A 25872-nucleotide genomic window follows, 5' to 3' on the forward strand; every position below is an offset into this window, starting at 1 on the left:
ATTATTGGAGTCTGATGACAACTAAGGAGAGACATTTTTCCTCCCTGTGTTTACTTTTTTCTCAAGCACAAATTGAACATTAATTTGCAGGAATTTTACAGTGTTTATGCTATAATTCTTACTGCATCCAGTGCCTCATTTGAAATTCCTCCATTGTGTAATGAGCAGTTATGAATGGCCACAAAACGAGTGAGATTTAACTATTTTAATTCTCGTTAATGGTAAATTAAGGGTTTCTTTTATGGAAATTACAAAGATTTGGTCTTCCTCATAATGTTGTATCAATAATGAAAACTAAAATCCAACAGTAAAGGAATGTAGGAAGCTGGCAAATTGCACAAGGGATCAATGCTACCTCAGAACTAGTGACAGGGCAGTACGTTTGAGAGTGTGACAGTATGGGCACAGCACCCAGTGCCACATTGATAGACATCTTGAAGGAACGCAAGTATAACAGGCAGGGGAGGGTAGCCCAGAGCCAAAAGGCAAGACTAGTAGACCAATAGAACCTGGCTATACCACAACAGTATCAGGTTTCTGAGGAAAACTGGCTGAAGAGTATCTCACTCAGTATGAAGGCCATCACTGACATTTTTTTGGTCATAACTGGAAAGGCCAGCATTTATTGTTTAATGCCCTTGAGAAGGTGGTGTCAAGCCATCTTCTTGAATACAGCTGAATATTGAGTTCAAAGAGATATTAAGAATCGATCACTTTGCTGTGGGTCTGGAGTCACATCAGTCAGATGAGTTAAGGATGGCAGATTTCCTTCCTTAAAGGACGTTAGTCACCAAGATGGATTTTTTACAACAATCTGGGAGTTTACTGATCCTAGCTTTTCTACTGTGATGCAATTTGAACTCATGTCACTGGATCACTGATCCAGGCTCTGAATTACTAGTCCAGTAGCATAACCACTATGCTACCACACCCATAACTTCACTATCTGTTAACCTCCTAGCCCTGAACTTCCATACCATAAGAGTTATTTTTAATCATCCAATGGAATTACCCTGGTGTTGTCAGTATGTTATGCAGCACCAAATAGGCAGCAGTTGCCTATTTCAACACACAACTGCCAACACAGCCTTCAAATGTCAACCTTGACTTCATGGTAGTGTGCTCGCCTCTGAATCAGAAGACTTTGGGCTCAAGCCCCTCTCAAAGGGCTTGTGTGTAATCTAGGCTGACAGGTGGTTGGAGGTGTGGAGCAATAGATTGGGACATGTAGTTCTGTGTTTTGGTGCTACATGGTCATCCATTGCTTGAAAATAGGGTACGAGATTCATGTGCACGTAATAGTAAGTTAAGGGTTTCTTTAATGAAAATTACAAAGATTTGGTCTTCCTCATTGTATCAATAATGAACAATAAAATCCAACAGTAAAGGAATGTTGGAAGCTGGCAAATTGCACAAGGGAACAATGCTACCTCACAACTAATGATAGAGCAGGGCAGGAAATGCACAGGACACCATTTTGAGGGAATTGGGGATGTGCTACTAGCAGACAGATCATGATATGAGTCAGTGTGTAATGCTGATTTGTCACCAGTGATGCTGTTTTCCAACTACACACTCCAGCAAAGCTCTTTGGTAACTTCGCTTGGCTGAAATTGACATTAAACAGAATGAAGGTGCCCCAGACAAGTAGATCATGAGCTACTTTTTTTATATTCGGCAGCATTTATTGACCTTGTTCAGAAAACATTTAAGTGTCAACCACATTGCAGTGGGTCTTGAGTCACACATAGGCCAGACTAGGTAAGGACAGCAGATTTCCTTCTCTAGAGGGCATTCGTGAACCAGATGGGTTTTCAATATTGAATTCAGCTTTCACCGTCTGCCATGGTGGGATTCAAACCTGGGTTCCCGAAGCATTACCCTGGGTCTCTGGAATAATAGTCCAGTGGCAATACCATTATGCCACCACCTCTCCTAGCAGGTTAGTTGCTGGATTATTGCTTCTGGCTGCTACTGCAATTGTATGGATAAAATTTTTAGCTCGATGGGTGGGTGGACAACCAACCCGACCAAGCATAAAATGACGTGCGATGACATCAGGCGAGCGTTCTGACGTCATCGCGCATGCGTGCAATATTTCGGTCGGTGGGCATGTGCCGGAATCAACAGTGCGCCCACCGACAATTAAAAGGCCTATTAAGGCCATTAAAAAGTTAATTTAAATAAATGTTTCACTGCCCGTCCAACCTTATGGCTGGCGGGCAGGTGAAAAGGCCAAGCAGCCTTGGCACTTTTTTGGAAACCTCACCCACGGGCGGGATGAGGTTTCCAAAATCGAGTAAAAATAAATTTAAAACTTTAATGGCCTGAATTTTCCTGCTCACCGACAGAGAAATGACGCGGGATGACATTGGGAGGAACCCCCGACGTCACGACGTCATCCTGGTCCCTTTACATTTTTAAGAAGGCGGGCGGACAGCGAAATCAGCTGTCCGCCCGCCGACCTGTCAATGGCCAATTGAGGCCATTGACAGAGTAATTAAGATAATTAAAGACCTGCCCGTTCAACCTTAAGGCTGGCGGGCAGGCCAGGAGCCCCAGCGGGCTTCTGATAATACATGAAACCTCATCCACTAGCGGGATGAGGTTACATGTCCATTTTTAAAAACTTTAATACATTTTATGTGATATTTATTAACATGTCCCATCTCGTGTGACATTGTCACATGAGGGGAACATGTTAATAACTTTTTAATTTTTCTATTTTTAAAGTTTTCTGGACTGTCAGTATCTCAGGGAGCAGTGCGCTCTTTCGCGCGCATGCGTGAAACAGCACACTTTGACAGATGGTGAATCCCGCCACCCCGCAGAGGAAGCGCTATGCACTACCTGTTGGGCAGGCCGCTGGGCGGGCCTTAATTGGCCCGCCCACTGAAAATGGCGGCGGGCCCCGTTTCAGTGGCGGGGGTCAGCTGTATGCCCGCCGCCAAGCTGGTGGGGCCCGCATGCCCACCAAGGGCAAAGTTCTGCCCATTTCATTAATAATATGTCCCTGCTCATGTGATAGAGTCACATGACGGGATATGTTTCATTACATTTAAAAATGTTTTTTTCATATCTCTTCATCTCCCTGATGCAGCTCTGTACCGCTCGCACTCCCCCCGCCACCCGCACAGGCAATGCTGAGTGCTGCCGCTCGCGTTTCACGCTGCGCGGGCCTTAATTAGCCAGTCCTGACCGCGAGTGGCAGCCAGCTTCCCAGCTGCCCCGTCTGCCCCCACCGAGCCTGCCCGACATGGGTGAAATTCTGCCCTATGTGTTTTTTGGAGCTTTCTTATACTTGCTTAAAATTTGAATATTTCCAGGGTGTGCTGTGGCTTATGCTGAAGTATTTCTTTATTGATTTAAAAGTTTATGCTGAAACAAGTTGCTTCCAGACATGGTTGGCCTGGTAGGTTTTCCTCTGGGAATTGAACATGTCTTGGAGACCGAAGAGACACCACCGAAGAGGGAGAAGGACAAGGAGGAGAAGGTGCTCTCAACAGGAGACCATATCCATCAATGCTCTTTAGGAAGCAGTTCTCTTACTTCAATTTCAGTGGGCAAGTAAAGTCTGAAATCTGCCAACTGCTGCAGTCACAACTTCAACCTCAAAGCAGGGCAAGGACTGCACTGCCTTAACTTTTAACATGGCTCTTAACTTTTATACACTGGGTTCCTTACGGGTTGCTGCTGGAAACAGCAATGTCTTGAAATTCACAGTGCACTGTTGCATAAGGGACATCATTGAGTATCTTTACACACAAGAGACCTTTCAGCTCGTTCACGTTTGCCAGAAACAAATAGATGAAGCAAGCAGAAAGATTTATTTCAGTTACTAGCTTCATGTGCCTTCATGAGCCTCATGTTAAGTTGAGAATTTTCATGAACCAAAAGGCATTTCACAACCTCAGTGTGCAGCTGGTGTCAGCACAGATAGGGCATTACACAGGCCAATGCCCATAATCCTGGCAGCAGTCACAATTCCTTCAATTCTCTGTGCCACCTGTCCCATTGCAGCATGTAAAAGGCTGTCCTTCTGAACTACAAGGGTTATCAACCCTTACCTTTGTGTCTGTTTTCCAGCTGCCTTTGCTTATACTAGTGCTCTTATAATGTGTTTCTCTGTTGGTTGCAGCATGGGTAGAAAGCTGCTGACATCTAATTGGGGATTCGAAGATGACTTGGAAGGCAATCTCAAGTAGCTCTGGGTTTTCAATATCTAGATCTAGACTGCACCATCTCATCCTGGGTCGCTGTCTGACAGGCAGGGCACTGGAAGAGTGCTAGGGGTGAGAGTAGGAATGCTGTCATTATAAAAGGGAGCAGTAGGTTCCTGTTCCATGGAGCCACTGCCACTCTCCCAAGTCAGCACATCAGCAATACCATTGAGTCACTGCCATTCTTCCAGAGTAACTCAGCAACCCTACTGATCTATTGGAGAACCGACTGTACTAATGTGATGCCCAGAAGCTCCTTTTAAACAGTGGTATCCAGAGCCACGTTGGCAGCAGGCTGCACTCACAAGGCCTGAGCTTCCACTGAAGCAAGCCACCTTTCAATGGAGTCTATTTATGCTTCAGTGGAAACCTGCGATATGAGCTATGCTATCGACTTTCAGATTTTGAATCATGGTGTGCTAGTGGAAGTGACCACTTGTTGCATTTTAGAAAGGATGAACTGCAAGCTTTGCACAAAGCCCTGTGCCCAGTTGGTTCTGGACTCTTGCATGGTTTTTACATTGCATCCAGTATTTCTGGAAGGGTTTCTAGTGCACCCCCTTCTATCTTAGCTTTATTCACAGTGTCAGTCTCTGAGCTGATGACTGAGTGTAAGATCAGGTGACAATTTCACTTCATCTTCACTCTTCCTCTTTTTCCACTGACTGGGAAGGCTCCTGTTCTTGGGCATCTGGACTGAAAAAGGGACAAGGGTTTGGTTGTGATGAGAGGAGAGGAGAAAGTGAGAAGTATGGGCTTACCCCATCTGCAGAGAGAAAGAGAGAGTGTCATCAGACCATAACAAAATAGGAGAAGGAGTAAGCCAATTGGTCCATTGAGCCTGCTCCACCAGTCAACAAAATCATGGATGGTCTGATTGTGGCATAAACTCCACTCTCTTGTCTGTCCCTCATAATGCTTGACTCACTTGCAGATCATATATCTGCCTAATTCAGCCTTGAACATATTCAATGCCTCAGCCTCCGCTGCTATTTGTGGAAGCAGATTACAGAGACTAACAACCCTCTGAGAAAAGTAATTCCTCCTTATCTCCATCTTAAATGAGAGACCCCTAACCTTTAAACTGTGGCCCCTAGTACTAGATTCCCCCCATGAGAGGAAACATCCTCTCAACACCTACCTCGTCAAGCTCCCTCAGAATCTTATGTTTCAATAAGATCATCTCTCATTCTTCTAAATTCCAAAGAGTATCGGCCCAACTTGCTCAACCTTGAAGTGTGAGGTGATGCATTTTGGTAGGAAGAATATGAACAGACATTATAATTAAAGGGTGAAATTTTGAAGGGGTTGCACGAGCAGAAAGACCTGAGTGTGTATGTGCATAGACCATTGAAGGTGGCAGGACAGGTGGAGAGAGCAGTTAATAAAGCATATGGTATCCTGGGCTTTATTGATAGGGGCATTGAGTACGAGAGCAAGGAGGTTCTGCTGAATTTATATAAGACACTCATTTGACCTCAGCTGGAGTATTGTGTACAGTTCTGGGTGTCACACTATAGGAAGGTTGTGAACACATTGGAGGGAGTGCTGAAGAGGTTTACAAGAATGGTTCCAGGGATGAGAAACTTCAGTTACGAAAATAGATTGGAGAGGTTCAGACAGTTCTCCTTGGAGAGAAGAAGGCTAAGATGAGATTTGAGAGAGATGTTCAAAATCATGAGGGGGCTGGATAAAGTAGATAGGGGAAAGCTGTTCCCGCTTGTAAAAGGATCAAGGACAAGAGGGAACAGATTTAAAGTGATTTGCAAAAGAAGCAAATGTGACGTTAGAAAAAACTTTTTCCCACAACGAGTGGTTCGGGTCTGGAATGCACTGCCTGGAAATGTGATGGAAGCAGGTTCAATCGAAGCATTCAAGAGGGCATTAGATGATTATTTGAATAGAAACAATGTGCAAGGGTACGGGGAAAAGGCAGGGAAATGGCACTAGGTTGTAATGCTCATTTTGAGAGCCGGTGCAGATATGATGGGCTGAATAGCCTCCTTCCTGTGTTGTTAAAATTCTGTGATTTTTCCTCCTAAGATGACCGCTTCATCCCAGGAATCAGCCTAGTGAACCTTCTCTGAATTTCTTCCAATACAAGTATATCCCTCCTTACATAAGGAGACCAAAACTGTACATAGTACTCCAGGTTTCACCAATGCCCTGTACAGTTGTAGCAAGACTTCCCTACTTTTATACTCCATCCCCCTTGCAATAAAGCCAACATTTGGCTTCCTACCTACTTGATGTACCTACATGCTAACTTTTTGTGATTCAGGTACAAGGGCACCCAGGTTTCTCTCTACTGCAGCATTCTGCAGTCCCTCTCCATTTAGGTTACCTTCTACTTTTCTATTCTTCCTGACAAAGTGGACAACCTCACACTTTCCCACATTATACTTTTGTATTAACTGTAGCTTTAAAGGATATAGCTTTAAGACTTATTGCACTGTGTAGCATCACGTGACAGTGTGAACGAATCAGCCTGAAGGGCGGGGAACATAAAGGGTGGAGTTTGTGTCTAGTTGTGGTTCTTGACAGAACCATGCAACTGCTGCTGAAGCAGTTTCTTATAAGAAACCTGTCTGGAAAATCAAGTCTATATGGCGATGAGGATAAATTGGTTCCGACGCTTTCCCTCACCCAGTGAATGTGAGTATAGAACCATAGAACCATAGAAAAGTTACAGCAAAGAAGGAGGCTATTCGGCCCATATTGTCCATGCCAGCCCGAGGACACCCAGGTGCCCTTTCTAATCCCACCTTCCTACACCCAGCCCATAGCCCTGCAGCTTACAGCACTTTAGGTGCAGATCCAAGTACTTTTTAAAAGAGTTTAAAGTTTCTGCCTCTACCACCAACTTGGGCTGCGAATTCCAGACACCCACTACCCTCTGCGTAAAAAAGTTCTTCCTCATACCCCCCCTACACCTTCTGTCACTTATCTTGAATCTATGTCCCTTGGTTCTAGAATTCTCCATCAAGGGAAACAATTTTATCCTGTCCACTCTATCTATTTGCCTCATAATTTTGTATACCTCAATCAAGTCACCTCTCAGCCTTCTTTGTTCTAGGGAAAATAACCCCAATCTATCCAATCTCTCCTCGTAGCTACACTTTTCTAACCCTGGCAACATTCTTGTAAACCTCCTCTGCACTCTCTCCAGAGCTATTATGTCCTTCCTGTAATGTGGTGACTAGAAATGCACACAATACTCTTATTTTAAACAGAAGAAGGGGAAAATACAGTCACCAGGTATGCCACTTTTTGGTAGGATTAACTCCTTCGACTCATCCACAGAGGATTGGAGTCAATATATAGACCACCTCGGTTTACTTTTCCAAGCAAATGAAATAACGGTGGAGGAATAAAGAAAAGCAGTTCTCTTAAGCATCTGTGGGAGTAAAACTTAAAATTTAATCCATAGTTTGATGGCCCCAAACGCTCCCAATTTGAAGACCTTCAGTGAATTGGTAGACCTCGTAAAGGGTCATTTTCAACCCAAACCCTCCATGATCATGCAGAGGTTCAAGTTTAATTCAAGAGTAAGAGACCTGGGGGAGACAATAGCAACATATGTAGCAAAGTTGAAACAGCTAACTAAACATTGTGACTTCGGGGAATTCTCCGGTACATCGATGACTGCTTCGGTGCTGCTTCATGCTCTCGTCTGGACCTGGAAAAATTTATTAATTTTGCTTCCAGTTTCCACCCCTCCATCATTTTCACATGGTCCATCTCTGATACTTCCCTTCCCTTCCTTGACCTCTCTGTCTCAATTTCTGGTGATAGACTGTCCACCAATATTAATTACATGCCTACCGACTCCCACAGCTACCTTGACTACAGTTCCTCACACCCCGCCTCCTGTAAGGACTCCATCCCATTCTCTCAGTTCCTTTGCCTCCATCACATCTGTTCTGATGATGCCACTTTCAAAAACAGTTCCTCTGACATGTCTTCCTTCTTCCTTAACCGAGGTTTTCCACCCACGGTGGTTGATAGGGCCCTGAACCGTGTCCGGCCCATCTCCCACGCATCCGTCCTCACACCTTCCTCTCCCTCCCAGAACCATGATAGGATCCCCCTTGTCCTCACTTATCACCCCACCAGCCTCCGCATTCAAAGGATCATGCTCTGCCATTTCCGCCAACTCCAGCATGGTGCCACCACCAAATACATCTTCCCTTCACCCCCCCGGTGACATTTCACAGGGATCGTTCCCTCCGTGACACCCTGGTCCACTACTCCATCACCCCCTACAGCTCAGCCCCCTACCATGGCACCTTCCCATGCAACCACAGAAGGTACAACACCTGTCCCTTTACTTCTCCCCCTCCTCACCGCCCAAGGGCCCAAACACTCCTTTCAAGTGAAGCAGCAGTTCACTTGCACTTCCCTCAATTTAGTCTACTGCATTCGTTGCTCCCAATGTGGTTTCCTCTACATTGAAGAGACCAAACGCAGATTGGGTGACAGCTTTGCGGAACACCTTCGGTCTGTCCACAAGCATTACCCAGACCTCCCTGTCGCTTGCCATTTCAACACACCACCCTGCTTTTCATGCCCACATGTCTGTCCTTGGCCTGCTGCAATGTTCCAGTGAAACTCAATGCAAACTGGAGGAACAGCACCTCATCTTCCGACTAGGCACTTTACAGCCTACCAGACTGAATATTGAGTTCAACAACTTTAGATCATGAACTCTCTCCCCCATTCCCCCCCGCCACTTTCCGATCCCCCTTTTTCCAATAATTTATATATATTTTTCTTTTCCCACCTATTTCCATTATTTTTAAATGTATTTCCATCCATTGCTTTATCTCTACCTTTTAGCCTATTTCAATCCCTTCCCCCCACCCCACCCCCACTAGGGTTATCTGTACCTTGCTCATTCTGCTTTCTACCCTTAATGTCATCATTAGCATGCTTCTTAGCTAATATCAGCACCGTCAACACCTCTTTTCCTTTTGTCTATGACATCTTTTGGCAATCTCCACCTATCACTGGCCCTCTATCCAGCTCTGCCTGTCCCACCCCCCCTTAAACCAGCTTATATTTCATTCTTTTCTATTTTTCCTTAGTTCTGATGAAGAGTCATTTGGACTCGAAACGTTAACTGTATTCCTCTCCGCAGATGCTGTCAGACCTGCTGAGTTTTTCCAGGTATTTTTGTTTATGTTAAGGGATTGTTTGGTCTGAGGTGTGCATGATGATGCCATTCAACAATGGTTATTAGCTGAAGTAAATATTGACTTTAAAAGAGCACTGGAAATAACTTTTGCAATGGAAAATGCCAAGCAGGATTTGCAGGCCTTACATGGTGTACAAAATGGTGCCTTTTTCCAGTTGGAGTGGGAACAGACCCTTATGCCCTAAGAGAGAAGGTGAATTAATTTGTTTAAAGAAGCTGGGTATTATTCAACCGCTTCAATTTTTGGAGAGGGCGGCACCCCTAGACCCTGTCTTAATACCGGATCAGACCATCAGCATCTGTGAGGATTAAAGTTAACAATAAACAAAGCTGCCAAATTGGACAAGTACCCTATCCCCAGGATCGAGGACCTGTATGCCAAATTAGCAGGAGGGAGGACTGACACTAAATTAGATACGAGTCATGCATATCAGCAGCTGGATCTGGATGATGCATCCAGACGATTTGTAACCATTAACAGACACAAAAGGTTGTATCAATACACACACCTGCATTTCGTGTTTCTTTGGCTTGTGTGATTTTCTAGAGGACGATGGAGAGCTTGCTACAAGGACTACCTCAGGTCGTGGATACCTGGACAACATCATAATAACTGGGCTAACAGAAGTGGAACACTTGGTGGAAGTCTTAAAACGATTCTTGGAAGCAGGGGCTCACTTGAAAAAGGAAAAAGTGTATCTTTCAGTCAAGGGAGGTCGTTTACTTGGGCCTCTGTGTGGATGCCCAAGGGTTACACCTGGTAGAATAAAAAGCTAATGCTTTTAAGGAGGCACCCTCGCCTACAAATGTCTCAGAGCTCAAGTCATTCTTGGGTACGTTAAATTATTATGGTCGATTCCTACCCAACTTGTCAATGGTCCTAGCCCCTTTACACTCATTATTAAAGAAAAACTAACGTTTGTCTTGGAAGTTACCTTATGAATAAATCTTCATGAAATTTAAACAGCTCTTGCACTCTTTGAACTTGTTAGTACACTACGCCCCGACAAAAGAATTGGTGCTGACTCATGGCGTGGGGATGGTACTATCTCACAAGATGGACGACGGTTCAGAAAGGCCAATAGACTATGTATCCAGAACCCTCTCTACGGCCGAGAAGGGTTATTCACAAATCGAGAAAGAAGGATTATTGATTATTTTTGGAGTCAAAATATTCCATCAGTATGTACATGGCTGATACTTTACTATAGTATCTGATCACAAACCTTCTTGGGTCTGTTCAGCGAAGAAAAAGCTATCCCTTCCATCGCTTCCGCAAGAATTCAAAGATGGGCTTTGATTATATCAGCATGCAAATATATTTTGATGCACAGACCAGGGATGCATATAGCCAATGCAGATTCCCTAAGTCAACTTCCTTTGCAGGAGAGCACTGAACATGCTCCAGCTCCCCAAGAGATCGTATTGGCGATAAATTTCCTGGATTCTTCGCTAGTCTGCGCAAGACAAATAAGAAATTGGATAAACCATGATCCAGTCTTGTCTAGAACACGAGACCAAGTATTGAAAGGATGATCCCAGGAACCAGCCCCTGAAGAATTGAAGCCATTCTTCACTCATAGTCGGGATGGTATCCTATTATGGGGCGCACGTGTCATCGTTCCTTCACAAGGAAGGGAAACTCTCTTAACTGAGTTGCATAGCATGCATCCTGGAATTTCCAAAATAAAAATGCTTGCAAGAAGCTATATCTGGTGGCCAGTTACAGACAGTGATATAGAAAAAATGGTTAAACACTGTCTCCAGTGCCAGCAGCTACAGCAGTTACATGTTGCAGCCCCACTGTACCTGTGGGAATGGCCTGGTCAACCCTGGGTGAGACTGCACATAGGTTATGTAGCTCCATTTCCAGGCACCATGTTTCTACTAATAATTGATGCACATTCCAAATGGCTAGATGTGAATGAAGTTAGATCGCCAAGGTCAGGTGCGGCTATAGAAAGATTACGCCAAAGTTTTTCTATACATGGATTGTCAGAAGTCATTGTCTCAGACAAAGGTACCATATTTACTAGTGCTCAATTTCAAAGATTCATGAGCCTAAATGGCATCAAACACGTAAAGACAGCACCATATCGTCCGTCGTCTGGCAGATTGACTGAGAAAGCAGTACGAGCTTTTAAAGTAGGGATAAAAAAATTATTGGGAGGATCATTGGCGACTAAACTTTCACATTTCCTGTTTCACTATAGAATGACCTCCCACACTACCACAGCTTGAATACCTTCAGAATTATTTATGAAGTGCCGCCTTCGTACGAGATTAACTTCCCAATTTGGAGGGGAAGGTAGAGAACATTCAAGGAAATCAAAAGGTGACTCATGATTTGCATAGTCAAGAGTGAAAATTTACCATTGCTGAAACATTATTTGTACGAAACTTCAGTGGTGGATCGACTTGGTTACCTGGTGTAATAGTTTCCGTGACTGGGCCATTGTCATTCCACGTAGAAGTGGGGGCCCGGATCATTTGACAAGAAGGGAGATACATCAACAGTCCGATGTTCCACCCGTAACCATTGTAGAACCTGTGGTCCCCATTGTGATAGATCAACCATGGAAAGACATGTCAGATGTCTCTGTCAGAATGGATAACTCTGAGCTCCCTGTGCCTAAGGAGGTACCTGATGTTGCTGCGGTTCCAGAAAATGAAGATTCAGTGAGAGATTCTAAAGTCATGGAGCCATGACATTCCGCCCGGATCAGGAAACCACCTGAGAGGCTGAACTTATAATTTCATAACCCATGTATATGTTTGTAATGACATGAATGTAGTTGTTCTTGTAAATACCTAATCGTAAAAAAATAAATTAAAGGCGGAGTAATATAGTAACTGTAGCTATAAGGAATGTAATGACTGTAGCTTTAAGACTTCTTGTACTGTATGTTATCACATGACAGTGTGAACAAATCAGCCCAAACCACGGGGAGCCTTAAGGGGGAGTTTGTGTCTAGTTGTTGATCTTGATGGAAACATGTAACTGCTGCTGAAGCCCTGTAAATAAAGTTCACTCTTTCTTATGAGAAACCTATATGGAAAATCAAGTCGATAACAACTTTGCCCAATTTTTGCCCACTCACTTAACCTATCTATAACCCTTTGCAGACTTTGGGCAGAATCTCCATTTTCAGTGGCTATCTTGTGTGCTGCTTGAAAAAGCAGCGAGACACCCCCATTGACTCTCAAGAAGAAGGCCCGCCATATATTCTGCCCATCAGGCAGTTAAGAGGACAGCAGCAGACCTTCTTCCTGACTGAGGACCCCAGAATATGATGTCCCCTCCACCTAGAGCTGCCAGATAACCAGAGGCCGGTAGCTCTTGCACTTGGCAGCACTATGGAGGAGGCCATGGCTGCTGCTGGACCAACACCACTGCAGAGTCCCATGCTTGTGGGGTGACCAGGGGCAGAAAATTCCACCCAATGTCGCCCTCACAACATGCTTTCCTACTTACCTTTGTATCATCAGCAAATTTGGCTACATACAGTCGGTCCCTTCATCCAAGTCATTAATATAGATTGTAAATAGTTGAAGCCCTAGACTGATCCCTGTGGCACTCCACTAGCTACCATTTGCTAACTTGAAAATGACCCATTTATCCTGACACTCTGTTCCCTGTTATTAGCAACTCCTCTATCTGTGCTAATATATCACTCCCAAGACCATGAACTCTTATACAGTAATATTTTATGTGGCACTTTATTGAATGCCTTTTAGAAATCCAAATACTCCACATCTCCTAGTTCCCTTTATCCAACCTTCTTGTTACAACATCAAAGAACTCTAATAAATTTGTTGAACACAATTTCTCTTTCACAAAACCATGTTGACTCTGCCTCATTGCATTATGCTTTTCTAAATGTCCTGTTGTTGCTTCCTTAATAATGGATTTTGGCATTTTCCCAATGATAGATGTCAGACAAACTGCCTATAGTTTCCTGCTTTCTGTCTCCCTCCTTTCTTGAATAATGTTACATCCATTGGGACCTTCCAGAATCTAAGGACTTTGGAAAATTCGAATCAATGCATCCACTATCTCTACAGTCACTTCCTTAGAGATTGTAGGACACAGGCCATCAGGTCCAGAGAACTCCAGGGGAGTCAGAAGGGATTGTTTGAGAGAGAAGTTGGTTAAGGGAAGGAGGACTAGTTATGCAGACACAAACATAAACAGTCTCTCCAGCCTGACTAGTGGCCATGCCCTCAAAGTGATGCCCTGTAGTAATTGAAGGTATAGCCTTTCCTACTGCCTATCAGGGGTCACATGATTGTTCTTGGAGACTTCGACCAATGAGCCCTAAACGTGGGTAATCCAGGGGTGTTACTTTTCTAGTCGAGGAATTGGTTCAGCATATGGCTTTTGAAAAGCTCACTGTAATAAAGTTATCTGTTTCAAGTAGAAAGCTGCCTAGTACGTTAAGTCATTATATGCGCCTTCCCATGATGACTAGAGTGTGGCAGTTAAAATATGGTCTCCTCGTTGCTTGTTTGCTTGTTCTCCTCCAGTGTTTTCTTGTTATATGTTGTTGCATTTTTAAAAATGCAAATGTACCAATTATACAACAAGGATTGGTAAAAAAAATAATGTGGGTTCTTTACTTGTAGGTAAGATAATATACAGATAATGGTTGTTGTGTTTTTCTTCTCCTTGTGCTTTCTTAGTGGCTTCTTGTATGAACACAACAGAAAAGAACACAAGAATTAAAAGCAGGAGTAAGCCGCTCAGTCCATTGAGCCAGCTCTGCCATTTGATAAGATAATGGCTGATCTGATTGTGGCTTCACCTCTACCTACCTGTTTGCCCTCCATAACCCTTGACCCCCTTGTTGATCAAACATCTATCTAACTCAGCCTTGAATATATTCAATGGCCTAACCTCTATTGCTCTCTGGGAAAGACAATTCCACAGACTAATGACTCTCTGAGGAAAAAAATCTCTTCATCTCAGTTTAAAGGTAAGGACCATTTAAGATGTGACCCCAGTTCTCCAAAAGAGGAAACACCCTCTCAGCATCTACCCTGTTAAGCCTCCTCAGGATCTCATGTTTCAATAAGATTCCCTTTCATTCTTCTAAACTCCAAAAGACACAGGTCCAAGCTGCTCAATATTTTCTCATAAACTAACCTCTTAATTCCAGGAATCAGTGCACTGAACCTTCTCTGTACTGCTTCTTATGCAATTATATCCTTTCTTAAGTAAGGAAACCAGAATTGTACAGTACTCTAGATGTGGTCTCACCAAGGCTATGAAAGGGTTGTATATTTCTCAGTTGACTCCTTAAAAATCATTGGCTAGCGCCACCACTGCTGCCAAACTGGGTTACCACTTCCACCATGTTGTGTTCTTCTGTTTATCACAAACGTACTGATCATACAACAAGGGTTGGTAAAACAATAACGTGAGTTCTTTATTTGAAGATAAAACTCTATGCAGACAATGGTAAACTGGTTGGCTATGTAGACATGTCTGACCTGTAAGCCTGCTGCTGCATTTTGTTCAGAGTCATGGGATTTAACATTACATCCTGTCTTGTGGTGAATAGTGATGGACAGCAGTTTAAGATACAAACCCTGAAAGGCACATGTACATCATAACATACGTCACCTTCACTTGTAGGAAAGAGTTCTGGAGAATTGCAAATGTGACCTTTGTTCAAAAAAAGAGTGCAAGGATAAACTCATTAATTACATGTCAGTTACTTTTTAGCCTTAGCAGTGGAAAAGCTTTTAGAAATGATAATCAGGGACAAAACTATCAGTCACTTGGACAAGGGTGGATAAATTAAGGAAAGCCAGCACAGATTTGTTAAGGCAAATTCTGCTTAACTAAATTGATTGAGTTCTTTGATCAGGTAACAGCTGATGAAGTTATAATAGGGCTAAGACCTCGCACTAAATTATTAGAAGGTGTACTAAGAGATTGTTTTTTAATGGCTGAAGCTATGTCGATTTGGGATCCTCAAACAATACCAACTATTTGGCAGTATTGCAGAAACTTGCACCTCATTACCTCTAAAGAGATGCAAATGCCAACTGTGGGCTGCAGAGGCCAAATTCAAAGGGAACTAATCAAAGGCCATCTGCATTTCAGGACCCAGGCCGGCAAATCAGAGTCTCTCAGTCTGCTAGGACAAAGGACCATGCAACCTCCAGTTAAGACTTAATGGTTGGAAATTTAACAATCTCAGGAACCAGAAAAAAAGTCAAAGCCAAAGTAGAGAGGTGGGGGTTAAGTGATGTGACCCCCACATCCCACCTCGCAAGCTGGTGGAACCTGTAATATTGCCTTGTGGAGCTGAGAAGTTCAGTCTGGCATGTTTCCATCTACCAAGCAGTAGCACAGAAACAGGGCTCTGTCCAGGTTTAAATGCCTGGCACCACCTGCACTGTTTCTACTGGAACTGCTAGAAGTTTTATACCATCACCAACAAGACTGATTCATCTCTGTGTGCCTGTCTGACATGGAAGTCATCTCCACTGGAAATATTAATTATCCAGCAACAGTTTACAGCCTGCTGGCCTCTGTGAAGGAATACACCATTGGACTTTTGAGTCTGGACTCTGGATTCACAGGAGACACTCATTCATTTCTCTGTGGTTTCTGCCCTGTAAACATTTCTCTCTCTATCCCTCTTTTATTGCATGAATGCGCAGGGGTTTACGTAGTGACCCTGTCCTACGTTTTGAATGTATGTGTGAATAAACTAACCCTCTGAGTTTACCCTTTCTTGAGTTTGCTGTCGGGCTACTAATAGAAATTGGTTCACACCAAAACTGAAGGATTGGGAAATTCATCACTGCTTATAAAGGGGGAAATCAAAATCAAAACACCTTTCTGTTTATGGATGGGAGGTGAGCAGAGAAATCAGGGCTGTTTAAATTAACTGCACCCCACCATCCCCCCCACCACCTGCCTCCTGTCCATAACAAAGTTAATGCAGTTGATGTGCTGTATATGGACTTCCAAATGGCATTTAATAAAGTATAACATAATAATCTTGTCAGCAAATTTGAGATCCATGGAACAAAAGGGATGGATACAAAGCTGATTGAATGACAGAAAACACCTTGGAAAGGAAGATAGCACATATAAATAGCATGAGTTACAAGCCCTCCCAAAGTAGCTCACTTCACACTTCTATGCATTGAACTCCATTTGCCATGCATCTGCACATTGAAGCGCCCTGTCTATGTCACCCTGAAACCTACAGCTACCCTCATCACAATCTACTATGTTACCATAGCGGTGGTAAACACTTGTTCTTCAGAATGAAGGAGAGTATATAGCTGTGTTCCTCCTGAGTCAGTACTAGGATCACCGCTTTTCTTGATATGTATTCGTGACTTAAATTTGAGTGTACAGGGAACAATCCCTGGCTCGGTCCTAGGATTACTGATTTTATGGTATATATTCATGACATGGGATGGGATTTTCCAGCCCCCCACACGCCCCCCACTGTTGGGGTCGTCTGCTGCTGCTGAAAGTCAATGGACTTTTGGTTGGGTCGCCGAATCTCCTGTGGCGGGACCCACCACAACAAAATCCCAGCCTTAGATTTCAATGGTGTACAAAACACAAATTCTAAATTTACATATGACACAAAACTTGGGAAGTATGTGAATGGTGAGGAGGATAGTAATAGACTTCAAGAGCATATAAACAGGTTGGTTGAATATCAGACATGTGGCAGATGAGCACATTGTATTTCAGAAGGCATTCAACAAAATACCACACTGTAGGCTTGTTAACAAGATAGAAGGCCATGAAATTAAGAGGAAATTGCTAATATGATCATGCCCTTGGTTCAATGACAGGAAGAAGAGGGTGATAGTGAATGGGTGTTTCCAGATTTGCGGGTGGTTTGCAGTGCTGTTTCCCGGGGTACAATTTTAAGTTCAGTAATATTTTCAATTTTTATGAAGAACCTAAATGTGTGTGTAAGGAGCAGCATTGCAACCTTTGTGGGTGATATGAAAGTTGGTTAGACAGTAGATTGTGATTAGGGTAGTTGTAGGTTTCAGGGTGACATAGACAGGATGCTTTAATGTGCAGATACATGGCAGATGGAGTTCAATGCATAGAAGTGTGAAGTGAGCTACTTTGGGAGGACTTGTAACTCATGCTATTCATATGTGCTATCTTCCTATCCAAGGTGTAGAGGAGCAGAAGATCTTGATGTCCATCTACATAAATCCTTAAAATTGGTTAGGTAAGTCAATAAGGTGGTTAATGAAGCATTTAGGTTACTTAGGCTTATAAATAAACTAATGGAATATAAAAGCAAAGAGATCATGCAAGATATTTATGAATCACTGATCAGGCCTCAGCTGTAGTATTGTGGATAATTCTGGGCACCAGATTTCAGGAAAGATGTGAAGTCCTGAGAAAAAGTACAGAGATGGTACTACCAGGATGTTACCTGGGATGAGAGACTTCGGCTATGAGGAGAGATGGGAAAAGGTAGCACTGTTCTCCTGGGAACAGGGACGGTTCGGAGGTGAACGATTAAAGCTTTTCAAAATAATGAGAAGTTTTGATAGAGTAGATGAAGAAAAACTATTCTCTCTGGTGAATGGAACAATAACCAGAGGCAATAGATTCAAAATCATTGACGAAGGTCCAGAGCGGAGATGAGGATTTTTTCACATTGTATATGGAAAGCTCCACCTGAAAAGGTGGTAGAAAGCTGATTCCATAAATAATTTTAATAGCCAGGTATATAAAGAAGAGGAACTTAGAGAATTACTGACAGAAAGCCAATGTATAAGTCTATATACAACTGCTGTTTCAAAGATCCAGTACAGACACGCTAGGCCAAATGGCCTCCTACTATGTTGTAAGCTTCTATGATTCTAAGAAGTTCATTTTTTTCTTTCTTACTTCAGCATTAAGCTGCAGAAAATTATGGAGTGATATCATAGAAATGTTTAAAACGAGGAAGAAATGAAACTAGCTGGTGAGTAGAGACATTTTTCAGTAGTTGAAGCAGACCAAGGGACCATAGATGTAAGATCAAATATAAGAAATTTAGAACCAATTGTAGGAGAAACATTTTTACGTAGAGAGGTGTGAGGCTTTGCGATTCACTTGCAGGTTTAGTGGTTGGAACAGACACAATGACAACGTTCAAGATTAGATTGGATAGCTAGTTGATGGACCACAGAAACCTCCAAACTGATGCAGGCTTTCATCCATGATGCACCATCTGTCCACAGCTGCTTACATCTGTTGGATTTGACCTTCTGGAAAGGGAACAGTTTGCATTGACTCAGAATGCATTGTGTACTAACAATGTAAGCCTGCAGCAGGTCTCTGAGTTATTATGGATAGTATCACACAACTTAAGTTGAATATTTAGCCTTATACTTTTGTCATCTGTAACTTCCTATTATGCTCAAATATTTCAAGTTCAGGGAGTTCTTGTCATTTATGCATGTGATCTACTTCACTAATTCACTTAAATGTTGAGCTGGCGCCAGAAGACCATTTGTACTTTTGCTTGCCATGTTCAAAAAATGCACAATATCAAGTTAACCCTTTAAAATTCCTCTCTATGCCCGGGTGTAGTCTTTGGCAGCTGACCAGGTGCCCTTGTACCCAATGGGCCCTCCACAGCAATCAGGAATTTGATGCACAGGGGAGAAACCAGCCATGCTCAAACAGTGTTCCCTTTATGATGGACGCATGTGTGGCCGTTCGGCAATCCAACTGGGAATGCGCAGTGAAATAAACAGACTACGCATCGTGAGGGGAAGTTAGAGGAGACATTGCTTTCACCCATTTGAGAATATTTGCCACTCATTGTGCTTTTTAGACCTGCAACATCTCATCAGCAAAATGAATTTTCTTTGCTTCATCGCTTGTCAGGTACTTTTGCTCACTTCACAGCTGGTTTATCCAAGTGAAATGGTTTACTTAATACATAATGTGTTACTCAGAAGCATTACTGCAGGGATGTTCTGATTGGTTCCTCGACTTTATGCACATACTAACAGTGTCAACCTTGCATGAATCAAAATGTTCTAAACAGTGCACTCCTTACAAAGCTAATTTAAAAAAAAACCTCTTAATTGCAATATAGAAAGTGGACATTCATTTGCTTAGTCCTTCTAACTGTCTTAGGCAATGCTTTATCTTCTCCATCATAATCATTACTCCCCTCACCACTCTGATGCCTGCCTTGTAGCTCCTGCTCTCTAAATTCATAGCTTGACCTAACAGCTACCCTTTCTACTGGAGTCTCTATTCTTTTCATTCCTTACATCAGTCTGTAGTTCTAACACCCTGCAGATTGTATTTTATTGTCTAATTCAGTATTTCTTTCCACAAAACTGCCTTCATTATTTTACTTAACCACTATTCCCAAGTTCCCCTCCATGGTAACCGTCTTTTACGTTCTTTCTTGCAACTGCTCCACAGCTCAACTTCTGATAATCATCACTTTAGTTTTAGAAATAGGAAAGCAATTCTTCCATTTAGTATCCTGGAATAATGCCTGTAATCTCAGCAGAGGCTTTTTCAGGTCTTCCCTGTTTCTAGCTTGCAATGTAATCTTTCCGCAATCCTGCTCAAACAGCCTGTCCAAGACTAGAAAATTGACTGACGATTGTTTGAAGCAATAATTTTTGATGTTATTATATTTCCTTCATGTTTTATCACCGGTGCCAAATCCTTAGACTTCAAGAGTAATATAATTTAGCACAACAAATCAAATGATTATTACAGCCAGAACCTTTGGAATTTTGAAAAAGAAAATTCAAGTTCTGAGATAAATTGCAATCTAGCTTGAAGAAAGTCTGCCGGATCTTTGCAGAATGATAAGTTTACGTCAAGGTTACAGAACACAATAGATTTTGCTCGACCCATCTCAGGCAGACAACAACAGGATATACTTGAAGGAAAATAACATCGGCCAGAATTTTCCTGCCCCATTGGCATTGGGCATCATGGCGGTCGGGGGGGACAATATAGCGAGAAGGCCGAAAATCAGTTTCACACCAGTGTGAAAGCACATCGGGATTATCCGATGGTGTCCGCTATGGCGGAACACTAATCCTGCTGGAGGCCACGTGAATCCACTTTGCATTCCACTAATGGGATGCAAAGTGAGGCCTGATCGGAATCGCCCCCCATGCCAGATTTACCGTTACGGTGGTGGGAAAACACACTGGCCCAGAACATGTATGGACAAGTGTGAGGCGCAGAAGTTGGGACTTACCGTTAGGACCTTGCTCAGATCATGGACATCCAAGGAGCGGAAGATGCTGGAGGCCTACAGCAATGGGACCCTGGAGGAACACGTGCAGAGCATGCTGGGTGGATTCTCATCGACATGGCTCCACCGTGAAGCAGCTCTTGGAAGTTGGGAGGTCTCCGTTGTTGTCTGGGAGCTCCTTCGGAACATCAAGTCTTGGCCGTGGGCTGCTACGAATGATCGGTGAGGGAGAAAGTGGGAGGTCCAGCTGTGAGTGTGAGAGGAAGGTGTGTCAGGTCGGGAGAAAGTTTGGGAGGTGAGGGGACAAAGGTGTCAGGGGAGGTAAATTTGGGAGGGCGGAAACGAAGGTGTCAGGGTGGTGTGACGTCGGAGGGGGGGGTGGTGGGGGGGTGAGTGTCATGGGGGTGAAGTTGGGAGAGAGGGATGAAATATGTTAGGGGGTGAGGTTGGGAGGGGGAGGAGGGTGTAACAGGGGAGAACGCGGCAAGTGGAGATGTCAGTGTAAGGGAAAAGTGCCCAGTCGGAAGATGAGGTGCTGTTCCATGCCCACATGTTCATCCTTGGCCTGCTGCAATGTTCCAGTGAAGCTCAACGCAAACTGGAGGAACAGCACCTCATCTTCCGACTGGGCACTTTGCAGCCTTCCGGACTTAATATTGAGTTCAACAATTTCAGATCATGAACTCTCTCCTCCATCCCCACCCCCTTTCCAATCCCCCTTTTTCCAATAATTTATAATTTAAAAAAATATATATTTTCCTTTTCCCACCCATTTTGAAATCTATTTTTAAACTCATTTTGATCTATTGTTTTATCTTCACCTTTTAGCACATTCCAATCCCTTCCCCCCACCCCACCCCCACTAGGACCATCTGCCACTAGCTTGTCCTGCTTGCTACCCTTCATGTCCCCTTTAGCACATTCCTTAGATAATATCACCACCGTCAACACCCCTTTGTCCTTTTGTTTATGACATCTTTGGCTAGCTCTCCTTTGTCTCCACCTATCACTGGCCTCTATCCAGCTTTACCTATCCCACCCCCCCCCACCAGCTTATATTTCACCTCATTTCTATATTCCCTCAGTTCTGATGAAGAGTCATATGGACTCGAAATGTTAACTGTATTCCTCTCCGTAGATGCTGTCAGACCTGCTGAGTTTTTCCAGGTATTTTTGTTTTTGTTCAGATTTCCAGCATCCGCAGTATTTTGCTTTTATGCTAGAATCTTATGTTGGGTGTGCACAGATGTTGCATGGGAGTGTGATCAGTGGGTGAGGGGAGATGCAGCTCAGCTCAGATGGAAAACTGAAAGAGAACCCCAGCAGGAAGCATTGAAAATGCTCGGAACAGTGAGATGAGTGTGATAGATGAAGGTTCCTCATGCGTGGGAGAGAGCTTATACCAGGCTCTGAAAGGGCTGTGCCACACAAACACACTTCTCCCTCCAGGATCACTCGTGGTCTAGCTACGTGCAGCTGAACTGCTTGTAGGGAGTGGGGGAGATGCAGTGGGAGGACTCGCAAAGTCTGCAAACGAAGCTGAAAGACAACATCACATATTATTCAGTGAAAGTGAATATATTTTCAGGTTATAAAGTGACAAAGTGTGTTCACCCATGTAACTTTTCTAGGCCTACCACTTCTTCTAGGTGCTGCCATGACATTCGCAGCTGGGGTGCCAGCCTGTGCAATCGCTGGCTCTGTTGCCTCTGATCACTTTGGCGTGTGTCCCCTGGAGAGCCGAGGCATTGAGGGCCTCAGCTCGCTTTGGTTGTCCTCCTGTGGGCCAGTGGCTCCCTCTGCGGTGACAGTGGATGAGGTTGAGGGTGCCAAAGGCAAAGGGGACTCGGAGGGAGAGGACAGCCTCTAAGATTCCTGAGTGGATGACCCAGGGGCATCCAGCTGCTGCTCCTCTTCCCTTCAGGTGCCAGAGGTGCTGCCTGATTCCTTGAGATGATGGAGCATATGGGGGGACTTTTCCCTCTCGCATTGCCACTCACCCATGGCCCCCGTGATGGAGTGCAGGTCTGCGCGCATCTCCATGTTCTGCTGGACCAGGGCCTCCATGGCGTCCACCATCCTTTACATTGTGACCTCCATACACATACATGTGGGCACCACTTCATCAGGGAGCAGACAGTAGCACTCCTCCAATTCACCTGCCACTCTGTTGAGGGCTCCCAACAGCTCTGCATGGTGTTCCCCTGCCTTCTGCTGACTCTCCAAAATGAGCTGGAAGACCGAATCCAGAGGCTTGTCATTTGACTTGGACCTCACAGATGCCTCTTCTCCAGCAGTCCTCCAAGTGCCAGGGAGCTCGGCTGAAACTGCCTCCTCCTACTGCGGACACATGTCTGTGTGATAACCACCAGATTGTGAACCCAAGCCTGCTCTAGATCTAGGCCCCATTGAGATGCTGTCTCTGCGCTGGTGGGGGGTGTGGGTAAGCACTGTGATGGGTCTTCCAGGCTGCTAATATTCCAGGTCTTCAATGGAGGAGGTGTCCTCTTGGCTGGAGGTGAAGTTCTGAATGAAGCTGGGGGACTGTCTGGCTGAGGGTGTCAGTTGATTGGCAGTGCTACCTGTGAATCAATGTAGCAATAATTAGTGCATGGCAGCAGAGCCAGAAGCAAGAGAGAAAGTACTCATAGTAGCGTTGAGAGAGGGATGATGTGGTGCAGGAACCTCACGTGGATATTCGCCGTCAACCTCACTGTCGCTGCAGGCAAGGTCCACATCCTTAGCAGTTAGTGCAATGTTGTGCTCCTCAAAGTGAGTGAAGGGCCCCATGTGGGTCACTCCACCCACAGTCTGGGACCTCTCCCCGCTGTTGTGAGCCAGCTTATCCTGCATGAAAGCAGATGGAGAGAGTGTGAGAAGGATTCATGGTACTGTGTACTGTGTGGACTGTTTATGTGGTGAGCGGTGGACGGGATGAGGATGCGAGCTCCAGAAGATATGAGCCTGATGGAGATGTGAGGGTGTGTGTGAGAGTTAGTGGTGTTGCCCCTTACATGTGAGATCCCTGTAGATGTGTGATAGGTTTGTGAGCATGTGAATGAGGGTGATGAGGTGGTTGACTTACGGATGAGAAACACTTATCCTCTTCATGCACTGGATACTTCACCTCCTCTGTGCTCCGCTGGCACTGACAGCCACAGCCACCACCTCCCAGGCCAGACTGGTGACTCTGGTGGACCTCCTGCGGCCAGAGTGGGGGTAGGGGAGATCACGGCGGCCTTCCACTGAGCACAACAGGTGTCCCAGAGAGTCATCACTAAATTTGGGGGCTGCCGTCTTCTTTGCTTTTGGGGCCATCATTCGCCTTGAGCTGTCCTGGTCTGTAGACATGAAGAAGGCATGCACCTGCCTGCCAGCAATCTGGCGTGTTTCCCGTGAATACGTTATTAATGAGGTGGGATGCTCCGGGAATGGGACAATACAGTGCGAAAACCTGCCATTGTGGCTAGCAGGTAAAATATCCTTCCCCCCTCCAACCCCAACCTCAGTTTGTGCAAACCTGGGATGATTCTGCTCATAGTAGTAGAAAAGCAAAAGCATATAGAATGTGGTCATTTGAGACATTTACACTGCCATCATTCACAATTGCTTCATAATGTGGGAGTACTTAGGATAAAAGTTGGGAAATTGGTGCAAATTGGATTCTCTGGTAAGTAGTACTGAGTGAGTAGTGTCTATCTGAAATTCAATTTAACTTTCTAGTTTTTAGAGAAGAAGGAGGTGGGAGAGGAGGATGAGATGATGATAAAGATGATAATGATGATCTGTGAGTTGTAAGTAAATCAATAATGACTGACACAGGTAGCATCTTTTGTAAGCAGGATCAATAGTTCCACGTGGCACATTGCCTGTCTGGTGCCAGGGTGAGGGGCATCTCAAACCTCCTTGACAGGATATTGGAGTGGGTGGATCCACTTATTGGTACTAACAAAATTGGAAAGAGCATGCAAGAGGTTCTGTTCAGAGAGCACTCTGAACTAAATTAGAGAACTGGACACCAGGGTCAGAATTTAAATGCTCACGACGGTGTTCTCATCTACCAGCTGGAGAGTTGGTGGCAACATCACTGCAGCCATTCTGAGCCCACAACCGACCCCCCCAACCCAACTTAACACCAATCAGGCAGTTAGCTGGTTAGCATTGGGGTCCTTGTTGTGGTCAGGGGAATTTTCCTGCCCCTGAGAGTTGCCGGCCAACAAGAGGCCAGCAGCTCTCCAATAGTGGTGGCAGGATGAGCCCTTTAAGTGGCCACTTAAGGGCCTCAATTGGCTCCCGGGTTGGAAGGTCGCCTTTGATCCTTTCCTCCCTAGGCTTAAATAGGAGGGAGTCAGGAAAGCAACGGGCCTTCACCCTGCACCTTTCCACCTAATTAAACAGCCCCTCCCCCAACTCCCAGCTCACCTCTCCAGTCAAAGTGTTATAATGTCGGAATAAGCACCAGAATCATTGACATGGGAATAAGCTGATGAAGAAGGTAAACGCCTCTTAGAGTGCTGTCAGAAAAAGCGGTTACAATTCATTAGACACTGGCATCAGTATTGGGGAAGGTAAAAACTGTGCCATTGGGATGAGCTTCACTTCAACCAGACTGGGACCATGGTCCTATAAGAAATGATAAATAGTATGTTAAAATAGTAAATGAGGAGAGGGCTCAGATAGAAAAGGCAATATTAATAATACTTCTAAAACAAATGAAATGAGAGAGGGTACAGTTTGAAATTGTGCTTTAGGTGTTACAGGCAAAGAGAAACCTAAAAGATGTAATGTGATTAAATAGGAGAGTGAAATAAGAAACGTGAATATTTAGAGCTGAAGGACAAATTAGGGTAAGTGGTCCAAATAAGTGTTCTTTATACAAAATATAAGGAGCAAGTTGAATGAATTGCAGGTGCGACTCAACTTGGAGGTTATGACCTGGTGGCCATTATTGAGTCATGACTGGGACCTGAATATACCAGGTTAGAATGTCTATGGGAAAGATGGGGGAAATAGCAAAGGGGTAGAAGTAGCCTTAGTGATTGACAATGATATCACTTCAATGATGGGAGAGGATATAATGAGACATAAACAGGCAGCAGAAACTTTATAGGTCAAACTAAGAAATAGAAAAGAATTTAAGACTGTCTTGGGAGCTGTATATGACCTTCTTGGTAGTAGCTGTAAAGTGGAAGGCTGCATAAATTCGGAGATTAGACAA

The sequence above is a fragment of the Cetorhinus maximus genome, chromosome 3, assembly GCF_964194155.1.
Source record: "Cetorhinus maximus chromosome 3, sCetMax3.hap1.1, whole genome shotgun sequence".
Taxonomy (NCBI): domain Eukaryota; kingdom Metazoa; phylum Chordata; class Chondrichthyes; order Lamniformes; family Cetorhinidae; genus Cetorhinus; species Cetorhinus maximus.